The sequence below is a fragment of the Schistocerca piceifrons genome, chromosome 7 (genome assembly GCF_021461385.2).
Source record: "Schistocerca piceifrons isolate TAMUIC-IGC-003096 chromosome 7, iqSchPice1.1, whole genome shotgun sequence".
In the NCBI taxonomy this organism is placed as follows: domain Eukaryota; kingdom Metazoa; phylum Arthropoda; class Insecta; order Orthoptera; family Acrididae; genus Schistocerca; species Schistocerca piceifrons.
Window position 1 is genome coordinate 184,528,650 of NC_060144.1, and position 20,526 is coordinate 184,549,175.

The window sequence follows — 20,526 nt, forward strand, 5'->3', positions numbered from 1 at the left end:
CCAGAAAGTTGACCGGTTTCTGGAAGTTTATGGGAGAGGTAAAAACGAGCCATTGAAAGTAATACTGTTGCAAATACTGAGAATTTAAGGAGAAGTAAAAATGTGTGTGTCAGGCCAGTAAACCAGCGATAAAAGACAAGGGGTCTCCTCGGCTCATCTGTGGTGAGAGGCTCCCTGACCAACCCAATAATGGGTGAAGGCAGTCAAACAGTAAAGAATGCATTCTAGCCAAACCATTCACAATAGAGGGAAGGATAAACATGTAATAGACATCAGCTGGACTGACAACAATAAAACAAGGTGAGAGAAATAATTAGACCAGCAGGTGTGGGGACCAGGCAAGTGTCCCCTGAGGCTCTGTACAAGACTGGGACCGTCCCCCCCTTAGCTGTTCCACCTCCGATCCATTATAACCTAAGTGTTAAAGAGCGAGAAAGTACCCACTATTTATCAGTGTTCTACCCTTAAAACAGAACATAAAATTTAGCAAAAAATTGGCTAAACACATCTAAAGGCATAATGAAGTAAAAGAGGGGTGACCAGGCCAACTGGCAAAGGAGGCAATGCTGAGAACACTTCAGACCCATTATGTGGCAGGAGACACCTCCACCCCACCCTGTCCTAAAAGTAATTAGACACATTACATTTGAGAATAAAGCCACTTTCATGAGGAAAACAGAGAACCATTATACCACCTGTGAGTTGTCTGTCAATACTGGGGGAGGGGGGAGTCAAGAAATCCTGAAAACCATGCTTAGCAATGGAGAGCTAGGAAAAGGGGGCATTCCACCATGATATGAACTGCTTACTGTCTCTTAGGATCCACAACCTCAATGTGGATGTGGCTCATTACATACAATAAAACTATGAGTTAATATAGTATGACCAATGAAGAAATGACACAGGGCAGTGGATTATTTCCAGGAGAAATAGGAGGAGGAGTGCCTTGCAGATTTGATAGTCCCACCAGATGCGTTCTATCTATGAGAGGTGGTCTTATCTGCACCTGCAAATCTGTACCTGGAATTATCAACATGAATGTTGGATGATTATGTGTTTCTCTAGCCAAATGGTCAGTCTGTTCATTCTCTGGGATACCCACATGACGTGAACCAGAGAAAGACAACTAAGCAGACAGATCAGAGAAGAGGTCCAAAATAACAGATCTCACAGGGTGACACGAGTAACACCAATCAATTGCCTGAAGATTCTCCTCGAGTCACTACAAACTGAAGTGTAATTGATGGAGTTCTGTTTAATATGAAATAGGGCTTTGTTAATGCCAACCAGCTTTGCTGTAAAAACACTACACATTTCTGGCAGTTGTTTCTGACCTGTGGGAGATGTAAAAGCATATTCCTTTCTATCTGTATTTTTAGAGTAATCAGTATAAAACAATGGTAGTACCCTGACAAATGGGGGGGGGGGGGGGGGAGATCAGATGCCGAAAGGCCATAGGACAACAAACTCAACATCCTTGAAGTAGACTGGACCTAACTAGTCTTAGCACTAACCAGCAGGGAAGGAGAGGGGAAGGGGCAACTTGAATAGCACATTCTAAGGAAGTAAGGCAGCCCAGCAGAGCACCACAAGGTGCATTCCAACAGGCAATCCCAACTGACGGTGGGTGCCAGGAGGTCGATGCCTTTGTATGCAGACAGAATTTGATAAGGAAATTGTCAGTTGGTGATTGCAGAAACAAGTAAAAGTCGGTTCTACGATGATGGACTGTGTCAAACCATTTCAAAGCTGAAGGTGCCATTGAGCCAAAAAACCTCACAACTATAGCCCACTTGGGATGAGAACAGGGCCCAGAAAATATGGAGGAGAGTGGCGTGATCTGCACTCCAAGAGGTGTATGCAAGGAAGCAGAAAACATTAAGCCTTCTGCATGCAGCTAGCTTTTAGTTGATGAAAATGAGTCAGCTATGTCAGCTTTTTAACAAAAAAGAGCTTGAAAAATCAGGACTGTGCAACCACATCCAAGCACTGGACACCGAAGTAGAGTTCTCGGTTAGGATGGACCACGGTTCAACAACAGGAATGCATGACTCGCATTTCCATGAGAGATAACTGGAACCCATGGGAAAAGGTCCAAGCAGAATCCTTCTGGATGGGAGCTCGCATTCAACCAAGGTTAAGGACTAGGAGCTACACTAAATGCAAAGTCATTGACAAAGAGCACAGAGGTGACCAGTGGTCCAAAAGAGGTCACTTGACCATTGCCAGGCCCCGTGACAAGAACCCAGCATAATTGGCAGGTTACCATCCTCTCGAGCAGTTGGCGGAGCACATTACTGATGCTAAGTTGTCGGTAGCTGTGGATGGATGTTGAGTTTTTGTCCATAGTAAGGATTGGAACAAATATACTGTATCACCATTTGGATGAAGATCATGAGTAGATAGGGTGACATTCAGATGTTGAATCTCGTTTATGTGTTCAAAAGATTGCTTGGTAAGAAGATGACACTGATGCTGTCGCAAAGTGGGTTGCAAGATACTCAGCACGAACCAAAGCATTGGTACAAATACACCTCTGAAGGAAGAGACCCAGAACAGTGGTCAATTTTTGGCAGCCCAGAAGAGTACAGAGCTTGCCCCCCCATCATGAATGAACAGGCATCTTTTCTCAAGGAAAATGTAGCACAGCATTCCTTGTTACTGTATTTAATTAGATAGTGAACCTTAGTGTAAAGATGCTTAAAAGTGAGGAGGGTGGTCTTCGAAGGCTGTCGCTTGAGATGTTGCAGGGGCCTTCAATGACCTTGAACAGCTGTTGCAATTTCACTGATTCACAATGGCACCAGGTAGCAGTAAAGATGGCCTGTAGACTGGGGGGCTATCGATTCCAGAGGTGCAGATGACTGCATCGGAGACATCTTCTACAATAACATTGATTCAGTCTGACACAGAGGGACTAAGGAGACAGCTGAAGTATACTACTGCCAGTCAGCTCTTCAGAGACCATTGTGGTAACTGGTAACTGGACTGTCAGGCAGTGATAAGAAAGGGACAGGATCACCTAAAAGTGATCCCTGTCACAAAGATCAATGTGTGGTGGCCACTGTAGCAAAGCCACAAGACTGGGGGGGAAGAGATCGTAAGGCCAGTAACTGAAAAGGTGCCATAGGCTGAACTGAAGTGGGTCAGAGTACCACCACTTAAGAGACATAAGTCAAGATTGGAAAGAAGCTGGTCAATCAAATGGCCCCTACCACACAAAGTGGTACTCCCTTATAGGGGATGATGCATAATGAAACCTCCAAGTAGAAGGAAATATGGTGGGGAAGAGTTGTTGGACTGAGGTAGTTAACCCTCGGTAAGCAAGTGCCTCGCTTAGAGGCGAATAAAAGTCACATATGGTGACTGTTGGCTTTATTCCCTTCACACTTTTATTGCTTCCAGTGTGATATGGATGGTAATCCACTCCCTGATGACATCTGTGTGAACCTATGTACAGAGTCTGACAGAATACACAGCAACCTTGAAAAGTTTGGGATTGGTCATCTGTGAAATGTAGCTCTTGGAGGGCAACACAGATCACAGAACAAGAGGAAATTAGCTGTTGTACTTCTGGCAGGTGACAGTAAAATCCATTGCAGTTCTATTGCATCATCAAATAGTGTGTGCCCTGGTTATGCGTGAAGTGGCCAGGAGGACAGGTCACAGCCAAGGACCACCGTCTGTCACTGGTGGGAGTGGAACAACAGCAATGAAAATGGATTCTGAATCCAATGGTGGGGGGGGGGGGGGGCGGGGGGGGTATCTGGCACATCTAGTGTCACCAGACTAACCATGTCACTTCTTATTTTTCACAACTTTTGGTGGTTAAGATTCTTGTGAAGGTTTATCCATTACAGGTGTAGCAATGGAAGGAGAGTAGGAAGCCCTGGGCCTGCAGACCATGGTTCCTTCAGCCACTGGCTGGTGACAGATCTCTGATCTCTGGATTTCTGGAGATAGGGTTGCCTCTCACAGGGAGAGGCAGGAGAAGACAGCTGCTTCTCTGGCCAGCCACGAGGAGTGTCTTCCAAAGATGGTGCTGCAGGAACTATACGAGGAGAGGGCCTATCACATCTTGGTCGAGTTTTTTTTTTTTTTTTTTGAGTGACTATTGGAGAACGAAACAGGTTCTGCTAATGACCTGGCCACGGTAGTGGCAAAGACCAATAACAGCGAGGCTCGATACAAACAGTCACACTTTTTCCAAGCTTCAAAATATGAGACTTCATGGTTTTTGCATTCCCTGAGTATCTTAGCACACTTTTGGGATCAGGGAGGGTAACTCTACATCCTGTCTTGATACAGTCAGGACACAGAGCACATAGTACATTTCTGTGAAGTAATTGGCCACAGTCCCCACAAATCGGGTCATTATGTACACCAGAAGTGCTGGCATTTAAAACACCATGCTACAGGTGTCAAATATGGCCTCACATCACAGTGCAACATGATCTTGGCCTTTTCTGGGAGTAAATCTCACACAAATGTGAGGATGAATGAGCTGATATCTACCTTGTTGTCTGGTGGTTATAGGTGTACATGATGTACAAAGGGAATCTCTCACTTCTCCAAAAGTTTGTGTAGTTCTTTGTCTTTCTTCAGCACTAGATCCTGAAGAAAAATTAATGGGGAGGCTGCTATGGGATGTGTTGGCAACAGGCACATCACCAAGTTGTTTATAAAAGAATAAGGTCCAGGAATGGGTAGAATTTTCTGTCTTTATCAAGGTGGAACCTCTTCACAGTTTGTTAAAGGAAGAGTATATTTTCAATATTCTCCACAAAAGCTTTCATTTAGTAGAAAGGATTCTCCATCTCAATGGGTTGTTGTTGTTGTTGTGGTCTTCAGTCCTGAGACTGGTTTGATGCAGCTCACCATGCTACTCTATCCTGTGCAAGCTTCTTCATCTCCCAGTACCTACTGCAACCTACATCCTTCTGAATCTGCTTAGTGTATTCATCTCTTGGTCTCCCTCTACGATTTTTACCCTCCACGCTGCCCTCCAATGCTAAATTTGTGATCCCTCAAAACATGTCCTACCAACCGGTCACTTCTTCTAGTCAAGTTGTGCCACAAACTTCTCTTCTCCCCAATCCTATTCAATACCTCCTCATTAGTTACATGATCTACCTACCTTATCTTCAGCATTCTTCTGTAGCACCACATTTCGAAAGCTTCTATTCTCTTCATCTCAATGGGTACAAACCACAAACTATGGGGAACAACTGTGTGAAAGTCACTTCGTTTTGTATTCCTCTCATGGAGTAACCGAGGAGGTAAAGTTCCTAGTGCTATAATGATAATCTGTCAGAGACTGCCGGAGTCTCATAGCCACCACCTGATAACTTTGGTCACTTCACGATGCAAATATCTGTCATGCAGCTGCCTACTCTGAACGAGGGTTCTCCCAAAGGGAAGCACCAAGAAAAAGTAAAGTCCACTTGGCACAGTCGTCAGTGCCCAGAGTCGCAGCGCTCCCAAATGAACACGCATCTACTCCTTTGCACGTTCAGGAAATTCACAATTCAAGCATCACTGAGAGCCATTTTAGTTAAATAATAAAATTTAGAAAATGCTGAGGAAGCGGAAATTGTTCCCCTCTCAGATCAGAAGAGAATGTGGAAATGTCAACAGGCAAAAGTTAATCAAATTGCCTACATCTATATATAAAACAAAGCTGCCGTGACTTACCAAACGGGAAGGTGTTGGTAGATAAACACAATAAAAAACACACAATCACACACACAAATTTCAAGCTTTCGCAACCCAAGGTTGCTTCATAAGGAAAGAGGGAAGGAGAGGGAAAGACGAAAGGATGTGGTTTTTAAGGGAGAGGGTAAGGAGTCATTCCAATCCTGGGAGCAGAAAGACTTACCTTTGAGGGAGAAATGGACAGCTATACACTCGCACCACACACATATCCATCCGCACACATACAAACACAGGCAGATATATGTAAATGCAAAGAGGTTGGGCAGAGAAGTCAGTCGAAGTGGAAGTACAGGGGCAAAGATGTTGTTGAATGACAGGTGATGTACGAGGTGTGGCAACTTGAAATTAGGTGATGTTGAGGCCTGGTGGGTAACGGGAAGAGAGGATATATTGAAGGACAAGTTCCCATCTCCAGAGTTTTGATAGGTTGGTGTCAGTGGGAAGTATCCAGATAACCTGGACGGTGTAACACTGTGCCAAGATGTGCTGGACGTGCACCAAGGCATGTTTAGCCACAGGGTGATCCACATTACCAACAAACACTGTCTGCCTGTGTCCGTTCATGCGAATGGACAGTTTGTTGCTGGTCATTCCCACATAGAAGGCTTCACAGTGTAGGCATGTCAGTTGGTAAATCATGTGGGCGCTTTCACATGTGGCTCTGCCTTTGATCGTGTACACCTTCTGGGTTACAGGACTGGAGTAGGTGGTGGTGGGAGGGTGCATGGGACAGGTTTTACACTGGGGATGGTTACAAGGGTAGGAGCCAGAGGGTAGGGAAGGTGGTTTGGGGATTTCGGGGATTTCATAGGGATGAACCAAGAGGTTACGAAGGTTAGGTGGACGCCAGAAAGACACTCTTGGTGGAGTGGGGAGGATTTCATGAAGGATGGATCCCATTTCAGGGCAGGATTTGAGGAAGTCGTATCCCTGCTGGAGAGCCACATTCAGAGTCTGATCCAGTCCCGGATAGTATCCTGTCACAAGTGGGGCACTTTTGGGGTTTTTCTGTTTGGAGGTTCTGGGTTTGAGGAGATGAGGAAGTGGCTCTGGTTATTTGCTTCTGTACCAGGTCGGGAGGGTAGTTGCGAGATGCGAAAGCTGTTTTCAGATTGTTGGTGTAATGGTTCAGGGATTCCAGACTGGAGCAGATTCGTTTGCCATGAAGACCTAAGCTGTAGGGAAGGGACCGTTTGATATGAAATGGGTGGCACCTGTCATAATGGAGGTACTGTTGCTTGTTGGTGGGTTTGATGTGGACGGATGTGTGATGCTGGCCATTGGAAAGATGGAGGTCAACGTCGAGGAAAGTGGCATGGGATTTGGCGTAGGGCCAGGTGAATCTGATAGAACAAAGGAGTTGAGGTTGGAGAGGAAATTCTTGAGTTCTTCTTCACTGTGAGTCCAGATCATGAAGATGTCATCAATAAATCTGTACCAAACTTTGGGTTGGCAGGCTTGGGTAACCAAGAAGGCTTCCTCTAAGCGACCCATAAATAGGTTGGCGTACGAGGGGGCCATCCTGGTACCCATGGCTGTTCCCTTTAATTGTTGGTAGGTCTGGCCTTCAAAAGTGAAGAAGTTGTGGGTTAGGATGAAGCTGGCTAAGGTAATGAGGAAAGAGGTTTTAGGTAGGTTAGCTGGTGATCGGCGTGAAAGGAAATGCTCCACTGCAGCGAGGCCCTGGACGTGCGGTATATTTGTGTATAGGGAAGTGGCATCAATGGTTACAAGGATGGTTTCCGGGGGTAACAGATTGGGTAAGGATTCCAAGCGTTCGAGAAAGTGGTTCGTGTCTTTGATGAAGGATGGGAGACTACATGTAATGGGTTGAAGGTGTTGATCTACATAGGCAGAGATACAATGGAGCTACAATGGAGCGGCCGGGATGTTTGGGTTTGTGAATTTTAGGAAGTAGGTAGAAGGTGGGGGTGTGGGGTGTCGGTGGGGTCAGGAGGTTGATGGGGTCAGGTGAAAGGTTTCGTAGGGGGCCTAAGGTTCTGAGGATTCCTTGAAGCTCCACCTGGACATCAGGAATGAGATTACCTTGGCAAACTTTGTACGTAGTGTTGTCTGAAAGCTGATGCAGTGCCTCAGCCACATACTCCATTACACCAATAACCTGAAAACAGCTTTCGCATCCCGCAACTACCCTCCTGACCTGGTACAGAAGCAAATAACCAGAGCCACTTCCTCATCCCCTCAAACCCAGAACCTCCAAACAGAAAAACCCCAAAAGTGCCCCACTTGTGACAGGATACTATCCGGGACTGGATCAGACTCTGAATGTGGCTCTCCAGCAGGGATACGACTTCCTCAAATTCTGCCCTGAAATGAGATACATCCTTCATGAAATCCTGCCCTGAAACGAGATCCATCCTTCATGAAATCCTCCCCACTCCACCAAGAGTGTCTTTCTGGCGTCCACCTAACCTTCGTAACCTCTTGGTTCATCCCTATGAAATCCCCTAACCACCTTCCCTACCCTCTGGCTCCTACCCTTGTAACTGCCCCCGGTGTAAAACCTGTCCCGTGCACCCTCCCACCACCACCTACTCCAGTCCTGTAACCCGGAAGGTGTACACGATCAAAGGAAGAGCCATGTGTGAAAGGACCCACGTGATTTACCAACTGACATGCCTACACTGTGAAGCCTTCTATGTGGGAATGACCAGCAACAAACTGTCCATTCGCATGAACGGACACAGGCAGACAGTGTTTGTTGGTAATGAGGATCACCCTGTGGCTAAACATGCCTTGGTGCACGGCCAGCACATCTTGGCACAGTGTTACACCGTCTGGGTTATCTGGATACTTCCCACTGACACCAACCTATCAGAACTCCGGAGATGGGAACTTGTCCTTCAATATATCCTCTCTTCCCGTTACCCACCAGGCCTCAACCTCCACTAATTTCAAGTTGCTGCCCCTCGTACATCACCTGTCATTCAACAACATCTTTGCCCCTGTACTTCCACTTCGACTGACATCTCTGCCCAACCTCTGCATTTATATGTGTCTGCCTGTGTCTGTATGTGTGCGGATGGATATGTGTGTGGTGCGAGTGTATACCTGTCCTTTTTTCCCTCAAAGGTAAGTCTTTCCATTCCCGGGACTGGAATGACTCCTTACCCTCTCGCTTAAAACCCTCATCCTTTCGTCTTTCCCTCTCCTTCCCTCTTTCCTGATGAAGCAACCTTGGGTTGCGAAAGCTTGAAATTTGTGTGTGTGTTTGTGTGTTTTTTATTGTGTCTATCTACCAGCACTTTCCCGTTTGGTAAGTCACAGCAGCTTTATATATATCTTCCACAGTTGTGCCTTAGCAACAGATCTTCCTTAGAACCTGAGAAAATTCTGGTCCTACATAAAACCACTTTTATCCAGCTACTCTATCAGTCTGGTATGGCAGTAAATGACAACAAAACAAAAGCTAAAGTCTTAAACTTTGCGTTTCAAAAAAATCTTTCACTAAGGAGGATTATACAGACATACCACTGTTTGACCATCACACAGATTCCTGTATGGACGATGCAGAAATAGACATCCCTGAAGTCAAAAAGCAAGTGAAAGAACTGAAAACAAGTAAGTTGCTAGGACCAGATGGAATCCCTAATCACTTTTACAAAGAGTACTCTACTTGCCCTTTAATTAGTCTACATTTAGTGTGAATCTCTCATCCAGTGCAAAGCCCATGTGACTAGAAAAAAAGTGCAGGTGACACCTGTATATAAAAAGCATAACAGAATGGACCCGTAAAATTATACACCCATATCATGACTGTCGCTATGTTGCAGAATTGTCAGTTATATTCTAAGTTTGATTATAATAAATTTCTTTGAGGCACGAAAGCTTATGACCACAAATATGTACGGATATAGAAATCATCACTTGTTTGAAACTCAGATTGCCAATTTCTCACACAGCATCCTGCATACCATGGATGAATGGCTAAGGGCAGATTCCATACCAGAGGAAAAATGCTCTTATTGGAGCACAAAAAAGGTGAAAGAATCTGACTGAAAAGTGTCTCATTCTATCTTCCACAGCAGCTTTAAAAATTTTCCCAAAAATTTTGATATGCTAACACATTTGGGCTCTTTTTAACATGCAACTCACCTCTCACTTACACAAGCTCCCCTAACTAGCTCGCTCACACCTAGTAGTCCATTGCCGTAAGTTGCTCATACCCGTAACTCCCACTTGTTCATTCTTACTCATTCATTCAGCCCAACTCATTGCCATTATCTTTTTGTGTCTCACTAACTGCCAATGTCCCCTGTCTCACAGCCATAGTCTCCTTCATTCTATGCTACAAATACTGTTTCCTCTCACTGTCACTGTCTCCTCCTTGTTTTCTCTTACTGCTGCTATCATTGTTTCCCACTGCTGCCGTCTCTTCTCACTCTCACTATCATTCTCTTCCTCATTATCATTGTCGTAGCCTGTCTCTCTCTACTATTGTCTCGCCCACATCCACTTTCTCCTTCTACTTATCCTTCTCCTGCTGGCAGTGTCTCTTTCACTCTTTTCCTAACATTTTTTTGTCTCTGTCAACTACATTTCACCATCACTGTGTCCCACTCTTTCTCTCCCACTGCCATCGTCTCTTGCACTATTTCTACACCACAACCACTGTCTCCTATCTTCCAGTATTTATTACTTTTCTATCTCTTTCCCACAGCTATGTTGTCTCCTCTCCCAGCACATAAAAGTGTGAATATATTCACATGCTAAAATTTTGGACAATTTGTAAACATGCTGAGGAAGGTAGAGTGAGGCAGCTGGCTTTTCAGTAACAGTCTTTTAATAAACAGTAACTTATTTTCCATTTTTGTGCTCTGACAGGACCATTTTTCCACTAGTTCCTTTCTTTTCCCTGCTACAGCACTGGCACATCACTCACATGAAAAGAACTTTATGGTTCAGTAAAATTTTGATGGTTTACTTTTGTGAAACTGAAATAACACAAAACTAATTTGTGCCTGTACTTCAGTACTACAATAGGGTGTTCCCAGAACCCTTCTGATGTAATGGAGACACTTTACACCATATTTATCCATGCATAGGTACTTTATAAAGTAGTTTTTGCCTCACACTAGATTTTACATGTGTATTTTGCATGTACACATATGGTAAATTTGAACCCCTCTATCTTGGAAACGGATGAGGAAATCACGAAAATTTTCAGGGTTGCTCAAGATCAGGATCTTAGGAATATGTCATGAAAAGTACACCTATTGCTGTGCATAGCCATCTTGGTACACAAAAACCATGTTTTTGGGTTGTTTCTTGGTAAAACATACAATTTTTTTGAAAATTGGAAGATGGCACTTCTAAATAAATGCCTCGAAAATATACTGTTGAAATTTGAGCAATTTGCTATGGTTAACTATCTGCACATCCCCTGCTGATGGAACAAATTGATGAAAAACACGTAACGAATGTTGTTCTCTGTAATACTTGGCTTGAGAGAATGTGCAAAGCCTAAAACTAATCAAAGTAAATAAATAGCAGTTGTGGTGTTAAAATGTGTGTCATTCAAACTTTGTTGGTTTTCTCAGGAACAATCCATGACCTAAATGGTACTTCCATGAGTCCCTTAACCCTTTGACTGCAGCTGACTGCTAGAACAGTCCTAGCACACTGTGCCCTGGGTGCAGCTGACTGCCACAGCAGTTCACTGCTACCGCACACCAGGTGCTGCTAACTACTGTAAAAGTTCTGAGACGTTTGCTCGCCTATAGTTTAGCTGTGCTTGAATAAGAAGTCTGTTTGTTTGCAGTGCTACTGGAAGACTCTTGTCACACCTTATCGTTTGCTCTAACTGCAACAAATAGCGTTTCAATAAGCAGAACATGACTACATCTGAAGTCGATGGCAGCACTTTTGGCAGACCCTCACCGCACTTTTACAAGTAATTTGCTTTAGACACAATAGATGACGCTACTGTGATTTCTGTCAAATTTTAGTTACGCACCTTTCTGTGAGACTCTATTCTTGGTTCAGACATCAGTCACCTATTATTTGCTTGTGTTTGCATAGTGAATTTACGTATTGTGATGGCATGTAAAAAGCTCCTCACCTCCGAAGAGATAATACGTATGTTGATGGAGAGTGACTCTGAGCAATCACTGTGCTCATCAATAGAAAGCAATTCATATGAAGAAGATTCTCTTATGAATAGTTTACAATCCACAGACGCTGATTCTCATTCATCTTCATCTGCAATTACTAGTGCAGAGCCTATGACATCGAGAGGAAGCCCACAGCTGGGTACTTCTATTCAATGCTCATCATCTTCAAATGGAAATACACAGCAACCCACAAGGATGACAGAAAACAAATGGAGATGTGAAAATTTAAATCCAAAGAAGCGTCAGGTTGACGAATCATCAGGAATGAAAGCTTACATAAGTGTAAATGAGAGCTGCCTCTGTTTCTTTAGACTTTTTGTAAAAACAGACATTGTTGAAATGATTTGCCAGGAAACAAATAAGTATAATATGTATTGATCAGACAGTTGCAAAACAAAGGCAAATTCTAGAGTAAACAAGTGGAGCGACACGTGTCAGAATTGTATATTTTCATAGCGTCTTCCTTTCTGATGGCTAGAGTGAAAAAGTTTAACTGAGTGAATATTGGTCAACAGATCCTTTGCTGGAAACACAATTTTTTTCCAAAGTAATCTCCAGAGACCGATATTTTTTGCTGTAGAATTTACTGCATTTCCATGACAAACTATGCCCCTAAATGTGGATTACTTATCAAAAATTTGGCCTATTGTAGCATATTTTTGGAAAATGTTCAAGGAAACTTCTATCCTTTTGAGGAACTCTGTATAGACTAATCTCTGATGCTGTTCAAAGGCCATCTGAAAGTAAAGCAATGTATTCCGATACAGATAAGTAGGTTTGGAATTAAAATTTTCATAATTTGCGTTTGCGAGAAATTATACACTGGATTTTATCGTTTATGTTGGCGCACTAACAGACATTGATAATCGTGGTATGGGAGTATCTGGAAATACATCAGCCACATTACTCCAACCTTACTTGGAGAAAGGACATACGCTGTTTGTTGACAACTGGTATACCAGCCCAGATCTATTTTGTTGGTTGTACGGTAGACAAATGCATGTGGTACAGTTAGGCGAGCACAGAAGGAAATGCCAGTAATGGGGGAGAAACCGAAGAAAGGAGAAATAACTTTCTGAGCTTCAGAAGCAGGAAAGGTTGTATTGTAAATAAATACCCTCAATTCTTCCAAAGCCAGTCCAAAGGCCAGAACAAAATACAAAGCTGAAAGACAGCGAGCGAGTTGAAAGCACTGCGCATGGCTAGCGCGCAAGGAGCATTCAGCACCCAACACACGGTGAGCAGCACGACATTGCAGCATGAGGCGCGACTGCCAGTGTTGTGCATAGCAGTCAAAGGGTTAAGGCACACCATAGACCACATCTAGTGAAAAGAACTAACCAATTTACTCCATTTTCCTAAGTTGGAGGAAATGTGTAATACTACAACTTTTACCATGGACTGTGGAATAGTTACAGTAAGACAGTCCTTCTGTTGGGTATACAAATGGTTGCTACCCCAAGGGCCTATCCAAAATACTTGACCCTACCTTTCAAACAATGGGAAATTCACCTTTCAAACAATGGAAAATTCAGGGTGGAATAATGACAATATTATGAAATGATAGATTGCTACTCACAATATGGCGGAGAAATTGAGTTGCACACAGGCACAACAGAAAGACTACTAAACATGTAAGCTTTTGGCCAAAAGGCTGTCTTCTGATATAAAAAACATACATAGATGCAATCAGGCAAATGCAGTTCACACACGACCACTGTCTCTCGCTCCAGAGGCCAGACTGCGAGCAACTGTGCATGATGGATGAACAATCTGTGTGGTGGGGGTAAGGAGGAGGTTACCTTTCTGTTGCCAACAGAATCTAAGATAAGTGTCCCCAAAAAATCCCATTTTTATGCATGGCATTTTGAAACACAGTGGTAGTTCATGTTGTCGCGTGGGTATCAATTCCTACATTTCCAGAAAGCACTTGTGGTGCCCAACTGCAGACTGTTAATGAAGGTATGGGATGTTCTCAGATACATGAATGGATTGAAGACTTCTCTGCCCTTGATGGAGTGTGTGTCACCAAGGGTGTCATCAGGAGTGCCTCAGGCAAGCATAACAGAACCACTATTATTTTCTATATATGTAAATGATCTGATGGATAGGGTGAGAGGCAATCTGCAACTGTTTGCTAATGATGCTGTAGTATAGGGAAAGTATCATCATTGAGTGACAGGATTTTGATTTGGTGTGAAGAATGGCAGATTGCTCTAAATGTACAAAAATATAAGTTAATACATATGAGTAGGAAAAATAATCGCATAATATTCAAGTACAGTATTAGTGGTGCGTTGTTTGACAAAGCCACAATGCTTAAATATCTAGGCATAATGCTGCACAAAGTGATAGGAAGTGGGACGAGCATGTAAGGATTGTAGTAGGAAAGGTGAATGGCCAACTTCTGTTTATTAGGAGAAATTTAACAACGTGTGATTCATCTGTATAGGCGACTTGTATGGCCTGGTCCTGACTAATGCTCAAGTGTTTGGGATCTCCACCAAGTCAGCTTACAGGAAGATGTCAAAGAAATTCAGAAGCTTGCTGCTAGATTTTTTACTGGTAAGTTCGATCAAGAAGTGAGCATTAAATAGATGCTTCGTGAACTCAAAAGGTAATCTGTGGAGAGAAGACAATGTTTCCTATTGAGAAAGTTTAATGAACAGGCATTTGCAGCTGACTGCAGTATGATTCTACTGCCACCAACATATATTTTGCGTAAGGACTGCAAAGACAAGATAAGAGAAATCAGGACTCTTAAGGAGACATACAGACATTCTTTACTCCCTCACTCCATCTGTTACTGGAATAGTAGTGGTACATAGTATCTTCCACCATACACCATACAGTGGCTGTGGATTATGTATGTAGATGTAGCTGCCTGAACAGTGAGGATGATAACCTAAGATTATCGCTGTCACAGGCTCCACCAACTGCCACAAGACAATCTCATGGGCAGAAACATTGACATGACAAGGTTAATACACTGCTGGTATTTAAAACTGAAACACAAGAAAAGTATACTTCAGATAACATAAAAGCAGTGAAATGCTCTAAACGTGATAAGTAAAACACAAGTAAAACAAGAGAAAAGCTGCAATAACTACCCAGGGAACTGTAACGGGTTGATCACTTACAAAAAATATGGATGAGCCAGCCACCCTCAGAACACATTAAAAATGTCTCCCTAAAATTTTAGGGAACAAGCCAGACATAACACAAAAACTTTAAAAGTCATACCACTTTTTTGCAACTGTCAGTTAAAATTAAGGCAAATCTGTCAGTAAATGAGCTGCTGCATTCTGGTCTTAATATAAAACACAGATGACTAAGATGTGGCACACTGTGATACATAAGCCAAAAGCACCACACATTAGAGGGTCCTTTTGCTGGAGCAAGAATCCATGTGTTATACAGCTGTGTCCAATGCAAAGACGAGTAAGAAGGACCACCTCATGCTTGCACTGCTGGAATAAGGTACCCCATGGCCGAGTTTTAGACTTTACAAGATGCAGTTTGTTGTCTGTCACTTCAAGCCACTCTCCATCTATGCATGACACTGCACCTCAACAGTGAGGTCACAACATGTAGGGGGATAGCACACTGAATTATCAGATCGGGGACTGATGACCATAGATGTTAAGTCCCATAGTGCTCAGAGCCATTTGAAATTATCAGATCATCTTAACACATCTTCTTGGCTGCTACATCCGAAAGTTTGTTTCCCTTAATACCCATGTGCCCTGGCACCCATCAGAAAGACACCTCCTTTCCCTGTCACTGCAGATGGAAATGGTTGTCCTGGATGTATTGGACTACTTTACCCACTGAGTACAAGTGTTGTAGAGGGTTAAGGGTACCCAGAGTCTTAACACAAAAGGCATATATAGCAGTCAGAACAAATCTCATCTCTTGCAGTGTCCTCAAAATTACATACGACTCTGTATCAAACACAGTGAATTCTTAAGGCAGTCAGATCCTGAGGTCACACTCAGGGAAAACAACAGGAAAACCAATGGAGTACCCCTGTTTACACCTATCCATGAAAACAGCTATAGAATGTGGTGCTCATTTAAAATGTCATAAAATACTGTACGAAAAACAGATGCAAGAGTACAGCCTCTCCTGTATGACACTAAATCTAAATTTATTTTGGAACTTCAGAGTAACCAGTGCAGCAGTCAGTTCCAACACTGGATTTGTGTGTGGCTCCACATAAAGTGATTCCATCACATGCTACACACAAACCCCAAATAGCCTCAATGCTAGAAGACAATTGGAGAAAAGGTGCTCCATAGCTGGACAAGCAACAGTACGGTATGCTAGTGAATTAGGAGCAGTAAGGATCTTTTCTGCCTGACACACTGGATGGTGAGTGGTGGTTCCCTGACCTCAGCACAGAGACTGAGTATGGGGCTCTGGCTAGCCTGATCCCCTCATGGTGGATAGCATCAGTGATCTTTAGGTAAAAAGATCTCACTGATCCATGCACTGCTCACCTATACTCTAGCCATGATCATATGGAGACCTTATAACCGCAGAAGTTGCACCCTGTCCACTCATCAAGATCTGTGGCTAAGGCACTTTAAGATGTTCAGTGCTTTTTGGATCCTGGCCTTCTGGTCCTCCTCGTGTGGTTAACAAAGACAGATTGGAATAAAAAACATGATATAGAAATCTCACCAAGTGTTTAAAATGTAGAATGATGTTCCTCATATGCAACTCAGGTAAACTAAAAATACAATGAGAATGATTAAAATTAACACATGCACACTCATCTGCAGGAAAGTTAACCTGTCTTTGCAGCCAACTCCTCCAAATGGTTCACTGCAAGTTGTAATTAGTGATTCACTGTTGCAGTGCTGGTGGCACAGCAGAAAATTGCAAAATCATCCGCAAACAAGTAGCATTGTACAGGATTCCTTACCGTAGACGCAATACTGTTTTCAGCTATGGCTAACAGGATAACACTTTAAAACACCTCGCTGGGGGACACCTTTCTCCAGTTTAATCCTAGTCATGATCTAAGAAACTGTGTAGAAAAAAAGGGCAGAATGAATATCGGGAGGTGATCATGAAAGTCCTGTTGGTGGAGTTGTCATAAAATATTGTGCCACCAAGTAGTGACATAAACCTTACTGACATCAAAAATGTCAATTTACAAATGTGTTTACATAGAAAAGCCTGCTGGACATTCACCTGTAGGACAGTCAGGTTGTTGACAGTGGGTCGATATCTCCCGAATCCACAAAGAGCGTGACTAAGGAGTTGCCTGGTCTCAAATATCCAGACCAGATGACGGTTGACCATTCACTCAAAGGTGTTTCCTACACAGCTCCTTAAAGTGACACTGGTATCTAATGAGACATGTTTGGTCCTTTCTTAGTTTGAAAAGAGTTGTTAAAATTGCCTCCCTCTATGAGCCGGGAAATTGTCCTGTGCACCATATTGAATCTAAACATTTTATGATGATTTCCTTTGACAACATTTGCAAGTTTCTCAGCATGTTTTATCAGATTTGGTCACGAATGGGTACAATATCATGAGACTTAGACAAGGTCGAATCCAACTCCCACAGGGAGAAAGGGCACTTACAGGGCTCAGAATCGTTGGGCCTCAAGTCCAACTCACCCCTCTACACAGTCGCATGGTAGTGGCGGAAAGCTAGAGCCTGTCTGGTAGTGGTAGAAGTAATTGGAAACCACTCTGCCATTGTATGGGTGATGTCTCTGGGAGTTGTTTGGAGACATTCCTGCTTCAGCATCACTGCTATAGGCCATTGACCACATTCACCATAAATCCTCATGATGGCTTCCCATACTAGTGAAGTGACGGACAGTTCAGGAGTATATGCCACAATCTTTGTTTGCTCTCTTTGATTGTGTGTCGAGCTTTAGCTCTCACTAGTCAAAAGGTTGCACAGCTTTCTGCTATTGGGCAGTGCTTCAACCACTGCATAACAGCATGCATCTGTCCACCAAGCTACAAGCTGCCATCAAAAATGATCAGATGATATTGAAATGGATAAGTTTCTAGCAAGGTGGATCACTGTGTAATGTGTTTCACCCATTCTTGAACACTGCCTCGATATTCAGACACAGTCAACTGGTGGAACAGCATCCAGTTACCTCTATTTATTAACCATATTGGTGGCTTCTTTTAAAGTATTGCTCCAACTGGTAGGTGGATCCAGAGTGGGAAATGGTCACTGGAATGAAAGTCATCAGTAAACTTCCACCAAGTAGAATCTGCAAGGGTTGCAGAGCAGAAATAAAGATATATGGTTGATGATGACATAGCAGCAATCTTGAAATGAGTGGGATTCCCCATTCTGAGGATGCATAGCTCCCAAGATGAAATAAGGTTCTCTAGAACTCAACCCGTGGGGCATGTGAGCACCATAATACATTATGGACATTGAAGTCTGCCAGTAAGAGTGGTCAGGGGAATTGGTCTACAAGATCTGTGAAAACCTCAGAATCCATCATCTCTTTTGGAGGTTATTACAGTGATCTTATAGTGATCCTCTGAAGCACATAAACTTCAAATGTGACTTCTTGCAGATTGTTAACCAATGATAGAGTAGGTGGGTATTATTGACGAACACAGTTACCCCTCCCTTCGTCCTGCCCCACTCAGGTCATCCTCACAGTGGAAGGGTATAGCACTGGAGCACAGGATTATCAGTTTAAAATGTGTTTCTTCTAAACATAAGCACAGGGGACATTCCTACACTACGAGTTTCAATTCCATCACATGCATCTTTAACTCACTGGGGTTCCATCGTAGTGTCACTTTATCAGTGAGGTTTCTTTTTCTTCACCCTGTCTCTCCACCAAGGTGGGTGCGAGCAATGGTTGAAGGCTTAATTGTGGGGCTAGATGGTTGCTCCAGGCAGACTTCATATTCCATTGTCTCTGAAGTGGATTCATTAGAACCACCAGACAGAATGAGATCTACATGGTCTGAGTCTGCCCCAATAGCTGAGTGGTTAGCGTGACGGATTGCCGTCCTACGGGCCCGGGTTCAATTCCCGGCTGGGTCGGAGATTTTCTCCACTCAGGGACGATGTTGTGTTGCCTTCATCATCATTTTATCCCTATCTGGTGTGCAGGTAGCCCAGTGTGGCATCGAACGTAATAATACCTGCACCAAGGCGGCCAGAGCTGCCCCCAAAGGGGCCTCCTGGCCAATGACGACAAACACTCATTTGCATTTTACATGGTCTGAAGGCTTGTGATCTGTATTATTCTGATGTTGACACTTCCCTTTAGGTTGGTTTGTCAAAGGAATCCTCAGAGCCACATTTGTGGCAGTGGCAGTACTGGCCTGCATACAGAAGTCTGCCAGTTGACGTGCTGGACTCTCTACAATTTCAGCAACTGTGACCTTTTCAGATTTACTGGGTGGAGCTATAGGCTGCATAGTAAAACCACTGTTGCCAATGAACTTAGAAACACAAGTACTGGTGCTGATACTAGCAACCTCCATTTGTCTAGAAGCATCTGTTTTTGGAATAGGCTTTTTAAGAGCTGAAATTAAAGAAGTAGTGAAAGTGGAAGGTTGCATGGCCTTATAGATCTTTTTGACCTTATCATATGGGATGCACTTCAATGTTTTGAGCTCCTGTATATTCCTTTCTTCAAGGTAGATACTGCAGTCTACTCCAGACAGGATGATCCCCAGAGCAATTTACACACTTTGAAGGCGATGAACAAATGATGCTGTTATGGGCAACCTTACAACAATTGCCACAAGTGGGCCCTCTCCTACACACAAGCATGTTGTGCACAAAGTGATGGCATTTAAACAGCACATTGGGTGAGGGACATAAGGCCGCACATTTGAGCAAAGGAAACATGCCTTGATGTGCTCTGGAAGTGTTGTATTACCAAATGAATTTGAAAAAGCAATCTGATTTAACAGTATGCTGACCATCCTTTTCGATTATATTTTGCCCATTTGTGACACCTTCTTGAGCTTACTCATCTTTCAGTTCCTCTCTGGGAATATCTACGATATCTCGGCACTACACATCTTTGCTGCAGTTCAAAGTGTTGTGGAGCTCCATTTCAATTGCATATTTCCCAAAGCTTTTAGCTTTCTGGAGGTTCAATGCTTGTTGGGAACTAAAAGTTTTGACTAATATTGTCTCATTTCTCAATCACTTTTAATGCCAGCAATGTCTTATAAACCATTTTGAACACAAAAAGTTGAAATTTTCCCAAGCTTAACCTCTTTCCCTTCAACTATTAAAAACATATTCTGCCTAGCAGCTTGCATCCCATTAGTAGAAACATAAGTATCTGAATTAATTTCTGTATCAGGAGGACTGGCGACACCAGTAATAGCAGTACTCCCATTCCTCTGGGAGTCGAAAGGGATAGGTTTGATGGCTCCCTCTCAGTCCCACAAGCAGCTATGGAAATAAGGATCCACCCAGAGGGCACCCACTTGCATGGGTACGCCTTATACAGCTGGTGCAGCAGGTACCCCAGGGGTTTCACATTAATGACCTTCAATCCTCAACAGCTGCATGTGTCTCATCAACCTGAAGCACACCTCAAGATTGAGGGACTTTTTTAAAGAAGTTTATACCATCCTCGTGATCTGGGCAGTTAAGACAAGATCCCTGTTACCTGTGACATAAAACATTCCACTGCTGCGACACATG

General features: G+C 43.3%; 1 protein-coding gene across 1 annotated transcript in view; it reads right to left on the reverse strand.

Moving 5' to 3' along the window:
- LOC124804893 (centrosomal protein of 135 kDa-like) overlaps positions 1–20,526 on the reverse strand; it is a 412,291-nt gene that overhangs the window by 362,513 nt on the left and 29,252 nt on the right. The window lies entirely within an intron of this gene.